This window comes from Python bivittatus, unplaced genomic scaffold, assembly GCF_059951505.1.
Source record: "Python bivittatus isolate LINGU-HERP-01145 unplaced genomic scaffold, Pbiv_v1 ctg000190_np1212, whole genome shotgun sequence".
NCBI classification, from domain to species: domain Eukaryota; kingdom Metazoa; phylum Chordata; class Lepidosauria; order Squamata; family Pythonidae; genus Python; species Python bivittatus.
The window spans coordinates 8,746,235-8,758,399 of NW_028277042.1; positions in this window are offsets into that span (position 1 = coordinate 8,746,235).

Genomic DNA, 12,165 nt, shown 5'->3' on the forward strand with positions numbered 1-12,165 from the left:
TTAACAACCACTTGTTCAGCAAGCATTTGAAGTTATGACAGCGCTGAATGAGAGATACTTACGACTGGTTCTGAAAGTTCCAGCTGTCCCAGCACCCCCACTGTCACATGATTGTGATCCGGGTGCTTGGCAACTGGCTTGCACTTAGGACGGTTGCAGCATCTGATGTTTATGTGATTGCTTGAGCAGAGAAGGTTGCAAGACACTCCTGTAAGCGGTTGCATTCCCGCAGCTTTTTGTCCTGAGGATCCTGACTGCAGAATATGAGATCCCGGGGATCTCGTACTCCATAGCGCATGCCTGCAGCATCTCCCTGCCCATGGCAGCTCCCTCACACCCTGGCACCTGGCTGCAACCAACCCCAGCCCTGCTCAGCTTGCACCACACTGCAGCAACCACTTACCTGGCAGGGCTGGGGGTGGTTGCAGCCAGGTGCCAGGGTGTGAGGGAGCTGACATGGGCAGGGAGATGCTGCAGGCATGCGCTATGGAGTACGAGATCCCCGGGATCTCATATTCTGCAGTCAGGATCCTCAGGACAAAATGCTGCAGGAATGCAACCGCTTACAGGAGTGTCTTGCAACCTTCTCTGCCCAAGCAATCACATAACCATCAGATGCTGCAACCGTCCTAAGTGCAAGCCAGTTGCCAAGCACCCGGATCACAATCATGTGACAGTGGGGGTGCTGGGACAGCTGGAACTGCCAGCCTGCTTGTGAACCACTCAGGACTTGCAACTTCCTGTCAGGTTCCCATCTGACTTTACTTGCTGGAAGCTGGCAGGTCCTTGTTTAACAACCTGTGATCCTCACTTAATGACGGCAACAGGAACTGCTGGGATTCCCGTTGCTAAGCGATGTGGTCACATGATATTGCGCTTTATGACCGCATCGCTTAGTGATGGGAATTCCGGTCCCAATTACTGTTGTTAAGCAAGGACTACCTGTAAGTGTTTCTCCCCCCTGCTCCCCAAAACCAACACAAATTGGATGAAAGTGAATTTCCTTCTGAAATTTCATTTGAAGAAAATTATTTTGGTGAAATTGTCATAGAAGATTCTGCTATTCTTGTATTTATTTACTTCTTAGGTAGTCAATATACAGTGAATGAATGTTTTTACATCCTTGGACAGAAAATGGCTATGATTTACTTTAAATTGACCAGGGACCATTTATTATGCAGATCTTTTTTTGTTGTTGTTGTTAGCTGTGCAGTGATACAGATATAATGTAGGCAATTCCTATGATTGTTAGGCAAAAAATAATACAGTATAAATACATGGGTGCCCATAGCTATTCCACAGTGCTGATGGCATTAGGACTTTGTCTTTCTTCATATGTTAAAGTGAAACCTGATAGATTCTTACTTGAACTTACCTTTGAATTAATATACCGAGTATAAAGATGTTATTTATCAAATAGCAGATTTCCCCATTGTACAAATAAATGTAAGGTAAGGTCTCCCATAAATCAAGCTTGCTTCCAGGAGACTTCACAGTCACTTTCATAATAGTTTTCTTGGTCATCATGGTTACCAAGTAGTAGAAGTGGTCTACCGTTGCCTTCTTCTGATTTTTTTTTTTAGGGGGGGGAACTTCCTAGTCTTCCTACAGCTGTGGAATTCCTTAATATTGTCAGCTCCACTAGGTTGACCGAGAAATCAACTCCACAGGAAGGCTAAAGCTACTTTAATTGAGATTGGCTATAATAACAGAATTCTGTAAGTCTCATTATGTTGTACCTCTTCCTCTTCCTTACAGTTCAGTGAATTAGGTACGTGTCTGACCTACTTTAGAATGTTAAATGGCTGTTATGGACTTAAAATATATTTTACCTCTTGTCACCTTGGTAACAGAGCTGGCATAACTCTGTCAAGGTCATCTTCCTCACTCTGCAAGTGCTGACCAGGTCTAATGCCAGTTTGCTTTTCAGAGATCTAAGTGCTGCCACTGATCTGAGCTCTGTAGAAATAAAACTTTGATACTGTCACATTGTAGATCTATTGCTGTATTAAATGTAAGGCACAACAAAGATCTTAAGAAGCCAAGAAGGACCTTTTGTCACAGCAGATGGATTGACTAAAATAAATATATTTTCAAATGCCAAATAAATGAATACTTCTGTACTTTACAAATTTAACCTATCCCCAAACTCTAATTTATTCTCATTTTAAATATACCTCTGTATCAAAATCATTCCAGATGTCCTTTTTTTATGATAATTTTTTAAGAAATGTATTATTCTAATATATCTCTTTTCCCCAAAGGAGAAAAACTGTCTATCCTTTCTTTGTCTTGCAAATTCTTGAAAGAAACTCATCTTTGGTCCTTCAATCAATTTGTAATATTATTGGTCCAGTTTTTTTTGGGGGGGGGGGGTTGCACATTTCCCAAATGTCCTGGGGTAGGTCTTTAATACATGTATCCAAACACAATTCAAAAATGTGAACACTGAAATCAAATACATTAATGAGTACAATTAACCGCATAATTTCTCTCCATTCCAAAATAGTGAAGGAAGGGCAAAAAAGGTGGACAAACACTTTCTAAAGTGATCCAGATTGATCATAGCTCATGGTGCCTGCCTTTTAAGACACATATGATGTGTGTGTGTGTGTGTGTGTGTGTATTTTCCAGGTATACTGATGATTATTCATCAATTGTCACAGGGAAGAGGTAGTTGCTGGCACCCCTGATTGGGCAATTATGCCTTTCTTCTGCATGGCTGCTTCATAAATTAAGTAACCTATGAAATCAATGAAGTTTTAGGTTTTTAGACTTGAACTGGGGAGAACCAAATTTAGTCCCTACTCAGAAACAAAGTTCACTGATTGACTTTGGGCCAGTGAGTCTCTCTCAGCTCAACCTACTTCACCAAATCATTGTTATGGAGGTAAAAGTAGGAGAGGCCTTACTCTCACCCCATAGGTCAGCTTGAATTCTAAGGGAAAAAGGAAGACATAAATATAATAATAAATCAATTCCAAAGTATGAAGAGAGATCTACTGCGTTTCTTTCCCACTTGTGAGCACAAATCAGACTTGCAATTATTGAAAGCAGAATGCTAGGCCATATGGATTTGGGCACAGAAGTGTCAGTATAATGTTTCTGGCTACTGAAACCAAGATGTTTGCCCATTGCAATATGGCTGGAATATTCTGGTGGCACATCTGGCTTCACTAAGTAGCGAGACATTCCCTGTTAAATGAAAGTGCTCTAGTGTTGTTAGAATGGCAGTATATGCTTTGGGCCTTTATTGCCAGAAGTTATTTGGCAGGGGGAGAAGAACTTAAAACTTGGGAAATGCTCTGTAGGAACTAATTCATATCAGTAGGCAGCTGGGTTGCCTGATCAGATATATTCTTTCTTTCCAACATCTATGAATGTCAAATAATTCCTGCTCTTCACTAACTTTAAATAATACACTCTTCACTTGACACCTACTGTTATTTTGAATTCATAAGCATAACATGGTAGTATAATACTGTCATCCAGTATTATCGCTAAGAGAAAAAAAAATCTTTCTTTGACACTGGGCCCATATAGCTAGTTGTACATGTTGTTGTAGGCATGGAATAATGTATCTGAAAACAATGTAAATCTTCACAGCAGTGGAGGGTTGTTGTTTTTCCTCTCAGACTCAAAAATAGGAAGGCGTGGTAATGACGTCCAAGGATAAATAAGAATTTTACTCCTGGGAGGCTTTTGTATTTATTCACAAACCTAACTTTTGATGAGTAATAGCTGATTGTGTAGATAAACCCTTTTGATCCCACTTTGGTTATCTGAAGTGCATATAGACTCTACAAGGCAGTGGTTTTAATGCCTAGCGCTGCTCTTCGGCTCTGTCATTTACTTAATTCCATAGAGGTGCAATAAAGAGAGTCCTCTGTCTGTGAAGTTCTTGGTACAATGTAAAGCTCCCATTTTCCAAATTTTGAAATGGTCAGTAAGCTTACTGGGCTATCTCTAGTTCAGTCTTCTTTAGATGTGCTCATTTTATTTTTTGTGTATGGGGTAGTGTGGAGGCCTTGATTTTCACTTATCATTTTATTTCTGAATCCCTATCTCTTCCCCTCAGATTAAAAAAAAAATTGAATGGATGCTGACAGAGAAATTTAGAAATAAAATGTTCCACATTAATGCTATTTCAGGTACCGCTAAATAATACTTCTTAAATTGATCCTAGCTTCATCCATTTAATACCAGCTTCACGATTTGTGGAATGGGCTGCAATTATTTTCAAAAGGAAGTGTCTGTCCTCTCTTATATGATCAATTAATCTGAACTACAATCTTAGTATGTTTATCCATGCTTAAAATTTGTTATGTATCTCAGTTATTCATGAATTTCTCTCCAGGTTTTCTCAGCTTTTTTTAAAAAATCCATTTAGCCTACATTTCCCATTTTCCCCAGGCACCTTATAAGAGTCTTTAGATTCCTTTATAGTCACCAAAAAAAAAAAAAAAAAAAAATGGAATTGATCTAGAATTACAGCTCAAATCTATATCTATATTTTCTATTACTTGCAAGAACTTTATCAATAGGTTGTTTTGTTCTTGGCCTATACCAATTTCATCTCATTTTCCCCCCTCACTTCAGAAACTGGCCATGTGTGAGAAGAAATGGTATATATTTGATTTTATCATTTCTGGACCACTGGAGATTTCTGTGATGGGAAAATTACTCTGCTAGTACTGTAACAAACAAAGTTAAAGACAATGAGTAATGGGTCTAATACGTTTGATGGCTGGTGAGGTGTAATGTCCATCTCTTTGGTGTGTATGATAGAAACCAGATGTCTTCCACCCTTAACTTAGTTTCGCTTTGTTTCACAGCACTTTATATTTCCTTCTGTATATTTGCTAACAACTGATATGATTCTCAGGCAGGGTGAAAAACATGGAGGGAGGGAGGAAGTTACACATAAGGCAATTGTACTGCTAAATATGGATTTATTTATTTTTTTTAATGAGATTTTGGCCTAACTTTGCTACAGGAATGAGAGGCTGGCAATAAACAAATGAGAGCGTAAGATGTATGGTTATGTGTAGCTACAAGGAGCCAAGCCAAGCAACTCAATTTAGGAAGTTGCTTATTTCAGTTACTTATTTAAATGGTACAGATTTATCCCTTGTTTATTCATTTGTATATTTTTTGCTCCTTCATTTTCTCTCAGAGTAACGTTCAGAGTGAAAGTTGCTATAAAATTGTCATTCTGAATTTGACAGAAGGGAAAAGCTACTAAATGCATAATTGGAGCTGGATGTATCTATATTAATTTCTTATTCAGTTGAAATTAAGTGAAATGCAAACCAATTTATTTATTTTTCCTCTCCTGGTTTCTACTCTTCGGACACTTAAGTTAAGTGTGACTGTCATGGCTGAGAAATTTGTGCCGTGCTAGGTTGTCTTTATAGTTGATGCAAATAAGACAGGAAAGATTGCCAGAATTTTACAATTTTGTAGTTTTCTCCAGCAAAATACTGGAGGAATTGGGTGGTTTTAAGTATGTAGTACAAGTGTCTGTATCATCCAAAATTGGACTCAATTTTTCAGATAGGTTCAAACCAGTTCAAAATACTAGTTTAATTCAGACTTCCTACTCTATCTAGAAAAAAGTGCTGCCTTTCAAGCCCAAATGTTGTGGAACTGACAAATTGGATCTAGACCAACCTGGAGACCTCTGGTTCAAAATGTTATTTCTAATTGCTGTGACCATTCACTTCAGAATTCCATTAACCAGATTTCCTTTGAACTGAAAATAAAAATTAAACATTTGCACAATTCTAGGTTTCAGCCCAGAATTGTTATTGTTGTTCGTTTTATTTGTTGTTGGATGAAAGCCCTCCTGAAACATAGCAGTGTTTAGGTTCCTGCATTTTGTTGAATTGGCTGAAGATCAGTTTTCAAAAACATTTTGAAAACTTTTGCTTTGTTTTGATAATTTAGCTAACAGTGCCTGCAGGAGGGGGCTTTCTAACCAGGATCAAACTTGGATGAAAGGATGAGTGAATTCATGGATTTGTGATTTAGGATCTGAAGAAGAGAGGTTCCAGGTTACATGGGAAGGAATTGCAAAGTTGGTAGGAGTTGTTTTCTCTTCTGCCTGACCTCTTCTTGAGTTTTCAAATCAGTGAACTTGGAAAGCTCTAAATGGGAGAAAGTCAGTTGACAAATATGGCTGGAGGCAGGCTGGGAAACATGCATTGGGAAGCAATATTTTTTAATTAATGAAAAGAATGAAGGAGCAGGGAACGCTCACTGCTCCCTTCTTCTGATGGCAATGGGTGAGACTTATAGCTACCCAGAGTGTTACCCTTTTAAAATGCCCTCAACAGAAAAATAATCCCTGTAAAATATCACATAGATGTTATTTTAGGAAAACATGGAGAAACATTGCCTTAAAATAAATATGAAAAAGTATAAAAGGTTAAATCAAGAATAAACCACCCTCAGTGTATCACTTCTATATTAGAGACAGCTGTGTATGGATGAAAAATTGCTTCTATGAACTCTCCTTTCTTTGGTCAATTTTTTTTTTTTTAAATTCTGCAGAAGAGTCGCTTTGCTAATAGGTATCAGCAATGGGTTGTAAATTAAACGATGGAATTCTAATGAAGATTAATTTCCTCTTCTCTTAAAGAGGCTTTTTGGATGTGTTTCCAACTTCCAGGCTGGAAGCTAGATGCCAAGATTGTGTCACAGAATTAGACATCTGAGAAGCAGGCAGCAAGTTTGTTAATTATTGGGATTAATTTAATGAACTTATTCTCATTAGACTTTATGAGCCATGTTGTGTACAGAAATCTGTGAAAGCCTGCAAACAGCAACACCATTCGCATAGTGATGTCATTTAAAAGTTAAAGGTATTGATGAGATATTTTGCAATGTCTGATCGGAAGGATGAGGATGAGGGCAGAAGACCAATGTTTATATGGAATCACATTATTAGGCCAAATTAAGAGGAACTAATTGAAGAGAATCAAATGGAGTTTCCATCTCAGCCAATTTCCAATGAGGCAGTGTGGTTCTAAGCTCAAAACTACCAAGGATGAATACACATCATAATTACTGATGCTGCTGAAGTTTGCAATTGCAGAGTTTAGAGTATAAATGTTCTCAATTTGGAATTTCTGAGCTCATTATAACAAGTCCAAATAGTTCTGAAACCCCAAGACTTTCCGCCTTTGCAGCTATGATCTTCTCTTTCCCAATGAAACATATATGGCAACAAAAGAAATGATCAGAATGGTCTTCTCCATAAAACACCCTGATTTTTTCAGCTAAGGTCACACATAGCACAACCTGTTTACTGAATTAAGCCATTTTTGGATTTGTACAGTACATTGAACTAGGAATTAACTTAACTGGATTTTTACAACATGATAAACCATAAAAAATCTAACTAAGGCTAACACTAACAAAGTGTAGCTTGTGTTGAATGAATGCTTCTGCTAGGTCCTTACCTGACCTAGTTAAGTGTATTGTGTGACCCTGGTCAGCACATCAATCAAGCTTTCTAAGAACTTTCCCCAAAATGGGGAACTCTTGGGGGGAACTGTAACATGCAGAGCTGCCAGAGTACTCTTAAACTAGCAGCAATAACACTAAATGGAATTTGGTGGCAAATTTATACTTTTGCACTTAAAAGAAGCTTATGTGGAATTTTAAAGGAAGCAAATAAGTCACGATTAGCAACATTGTTCAGTGTGTGTATGAAAGGAGGAGAAGAAAAACACCCACACCTAATTATGTTTTAAAATAAAAACCTGATGTTTCTTAGTGCTGGCTATGAAATAGAATATTAATTATCATAGCTGATATTCTTATTTTAAAAATGTCAAGTGTGGTCTTCTGTCTGCTTTCTCTACTCAAGTAAAATTATTACTTAATTATAGTGAAAAGGCAAGAGCAGGGGGAAAAAGAAGGTATAATATAGGAGGGGAAGGACAGAATATAATTTCTCTGCAAAATGCAAATTGATCTCATCAAAGATTGGCAAATTGAGCATTGATCAAAGAAAATTTTACCTATTTTGAATGAATTATGTATTTTGGTCTTGAAAAGTTCATAAATGATTTTTGAATTGCAAATATTTTTAATCTGAGACATATAAGGAGATATGCAGATATTATATTTTAGTGATGGCTCATATCGGAACCATGTTGAATGTAATATTTAACTTTTTAAAACTTTAGCTCTAAGCATAAATGCAATAGGGTGTATTGGAAAGTATATAAATCAATCCTCTGAAAACAACTGCAAATACTTAGCCTTTGCTTGGAGATTCTAAACAGAAGAAAAAAGATTCAGATGTAGCTGTATTCTATCATGCTGCTCTGCTTTGCTTTAAACAAAAGGATATATTGAAATCAGTATCTCAACATACAGTGTGCCTTTGTGTTTCCCATACAATAGAATTGATGAGAATTATTTACTTTTTAACCCATTATTTGTTTATTTCTAGACTTGTACCATAGTCTTCAACTGTTTTCCAATCCCGTTTAATGTATTTAAAATAAAATAAAACAACAGAGGAAAAATCCATTTTAAAGCCAGCCATGCAACTATACTTAGAAGAACATCAAAAAAATTGCTGGAGGGATTTTAATTAAGAAGAAGACATAAGAATACATAAACCTGATTAACAGCTCCAGAATGATGCAAAATATTATAACATTGGAAATACTAAAGGATATTTTTGAAAATGGAATCAGAAGTTAATATCAACAATGTCAATAGCAATGTTTGCTTCTATGGATAGACTGTGTCCAAAAGATGTTTTGGAAGAAATGGCAGAAGAGGAACAAATTTTATCTGACAAGACAGACATGTCATTGAAAGGGGATCTACAAAGGACAGGCTACAAGAATGATGTGGAAAAAGATGTTTCATTGGACATACAAAAGAAACCAGTTAATGCTTTAAAAAGCAAAAGGAAATAATAAACCAAAAGAGTAACCTCAGTAATTATTTTCTATTAGATTTACAAAAGTGGCTTATTAAAGCTTGGATAAATCTTGTGAGAAGGGGTAAAAAAAAAAAAAGAAATGAAAAGAAATCAAGTTCTATGACATTATTTGAATGGACTAAAGATTAAGACTGTTAGAAGTCAAAGGAAAGAATGTAAAGTTGGTTTATTTGATCAAGGTTAAAATAGATATGTTGTTATTTCTGGCAACCCTTAATGGACTTTTGCTGACACCAGGACTGAAATGATGATACTTTATAGATTTGTTTATAGATAAGAGATGGGACATGGGATGAAGAGGTCACTAGTGGTAAATTAAGAGGAGGAAAAAGTTACTAAACTTGTTTATACTTGTTGTGATGAACTGTGATCACTTCTTTATATATTTCCTTTCTTTTTCTTTATTATATTATATTATTTCTTTTCTTTTCTATCTATTGTTTTCATTTTCATTTTCCTTTGTATTTTTTACTCTTTCTTTTTACTCTTCTTTCTTTCTTTTAATTTGTATTCGTTTTTACTATTGCAACTATAATCTTTAATTACATTTTTCTAAAAAAATTGTTGGAGAGACAGGAGAAAAAAATCCTCAAAAGATTAGGAATATAAAAATATCTTTTCCTGGAACTGAAAATCTACTGTTAAGAGTGGCTTAGGATAAATCTGGTCTGTTTTATTGTCCATGTCAGTAGAGTAACATTCTGGTCTATATGAGGATGGATGGATAGATGGATGGATATTTTCTTTCTCTGTGTGTGTGTGTGTGTGTTTGTGTGTGTGTATTTGTCATTCAAAACTCTGCTACTATTCCAGAGTTTCAATAAAGAACTAAATAATAAAAATTATTTTATACTGATCTATGCACTTATGAGCCCTTTTAACTTTAATAGGATTTACTCTTAGGTAAATCAGTATCAAATTGCAGTTTCAATCATCCAGATGACCTTTCCAGTGATTATAAGGTATGGCATGATTCTTTGAATAACAGAGAGCTGTTCTTTTTTTTTTTTTTTAATTACAGGCAGGAAATGATTATGTAAAAGGCAAATAACATAGCTTAAATGTACTTAAAGGTATGCACACACAAAGATACTTTTTTCTTCTCCTTTACTGAAATAAACAGCACTGAAATTCATATATTCAGGATGTGATTAGAAGGAATAATTAGCAGAAAATACATATTCTGTGCTTAGTAATACATGGTGCTAATATTTTATTGATATTATTTTTTTAACAATGAAAAAATAAATAATAGTCTGAAGACATTATTTTTCTTTAGCTTATCTTCCAAGCTTATGCTTCTTTATGTCTCTCCAGGAGGTTTGCAGGGGGGGGGAATGTCAAAAAAGTCAAAATGGTGGCTGTACACTGGGATGGAAACTCCACCTTTTTTACAAGTGTTAAAAAAGTCAACACAGTGGCCACAACCATACAATGAAAGCCCCACCCTTTTTTACAGGTAAAAATAGGAGTGGGGCTTTGATCCCATGGCCGTGGCTGCCATCTTTATCTTTCTGACACTCTGTAGACCCTATATATATTTCTGTCTTTATCTCGTTTGAAAACTCAGTACAGAACTAGAAATAAAGAAATCTTACATCTTAATATTTCATCTATAAAAAGGTAAAATCTCCCTCAAATTGAGGTCACGCCTCCATTTTCCTAGCACCAAATGCAAATGATTCACAAAGGCCACCTTCTAGTGTTTTTTTTAACTTCTCAGTCTAGCTTACAGCCTGATGGTCGCCCACCCAAGTACTAATCAGATCTTGGTGTTTTAGAGATCAGCCAAGGTCTGCTACATGCCATGACCAAAGTTTCTTTTTACTATGCAGAAATAAGAGGTATGCACATCATAGTCACGCTAATGCTAACATTTTACCTAGAATATTACACTGGGCACTTCAACAGTACTAGGTAATAGGGATCTTAGGTCTGACCATGAAACTCCTATTTGATATGATATCATTAAGGAAGAGGAAGGAAACTGGATTACTGTAATTGCTCAGTCCTGTAGGTTTCTGCTAGGCACTGAAACCAAACTCTAATGTGTACTGAAAAAAATGTCAAGCTGGAGTCACTTCGAAGTTGACTCTAAGATGAGCATAGTACCCAGATTCCTGAAGGAATATCTGCTCTAGTGCATGACAAAGAAATTCTCCTGAATGTTTTATTACTCTTCTCAGTTTGATGATGCAATGGCACAAGGATCCTCTGAATATGCTGTCTTTCATTAAACCCTCATCTCTCCCCAGATCTGTAGCCTACTTCTCACACTTCCATTAATTCCCAAGGGAAAACATCAAAAGGGAATTCCATGAAGCCCTGGCCAGATGGGGACTTGAGAGTAGTGAGAGAAGTTTCAGCGTGAGAGAAAGATGTGAAATGAAACTATTGATTTATTTACTAAATTTATATCCAACAGCAGCAGCAGTGACAGCCTTTACCACCCCAACACCTTAGGAAACTTTAAAAACATCAAATATGACATTTTGGAAGATATTTTCTAATCCCCTGAGAAAAAGTAGAAAAATGGAAGTACCTCTTGCAGGGAATAATCACTCTGAACATTTACTAAGAAAATATCACACAGTGAGTTTGTAGTACTGTGGTAGACAGACCAATAATCTGATTTAGGAGAAAGCTACTTCCTACATTTCTGTAGCTTTTCCTATCATTTGCTGTAAGAGTTTGTGAGAGATTGGAGTTATCTACATAGTTCCATTTGTCTCTGAAACAGTTGTAACTGGGGTAAGTTGAGACAGCAGACAGCCTGTGGCTCAAATCACTGGGGTTTAAGACCATGAAAACCCTACTAGAAGATGTTAATTCAAGCCTGCAACTTTATCATGTGAACAGACCTGCCTCAGCTGCAGGCTATAATTATTTAAGAACATGAATTGATAGAACAGGTGGAACTTAATTTTTATAAAAGTTGAGGCTTGAGGAAGATAGCAAGAGAAGTTTCAATGCTCTCTGAAATTATAAATAATGTGCTATGAAGTAGTCTGGACTGTGAAGAGGCAATTGTGTTTGACTCTGTAGTACAAACTCTTTGGGGGACTTTTCTTTGGAACTACTGCTGGCTACAAGGTATGGAGAAGAAGACCTTGCTTATATTCTGCATAACTTAGATTTCTCCTAGCCTTCTGTTTTGTTTAGTTCCCTGTTGTGTGTATGGTTTTCCATTTGAG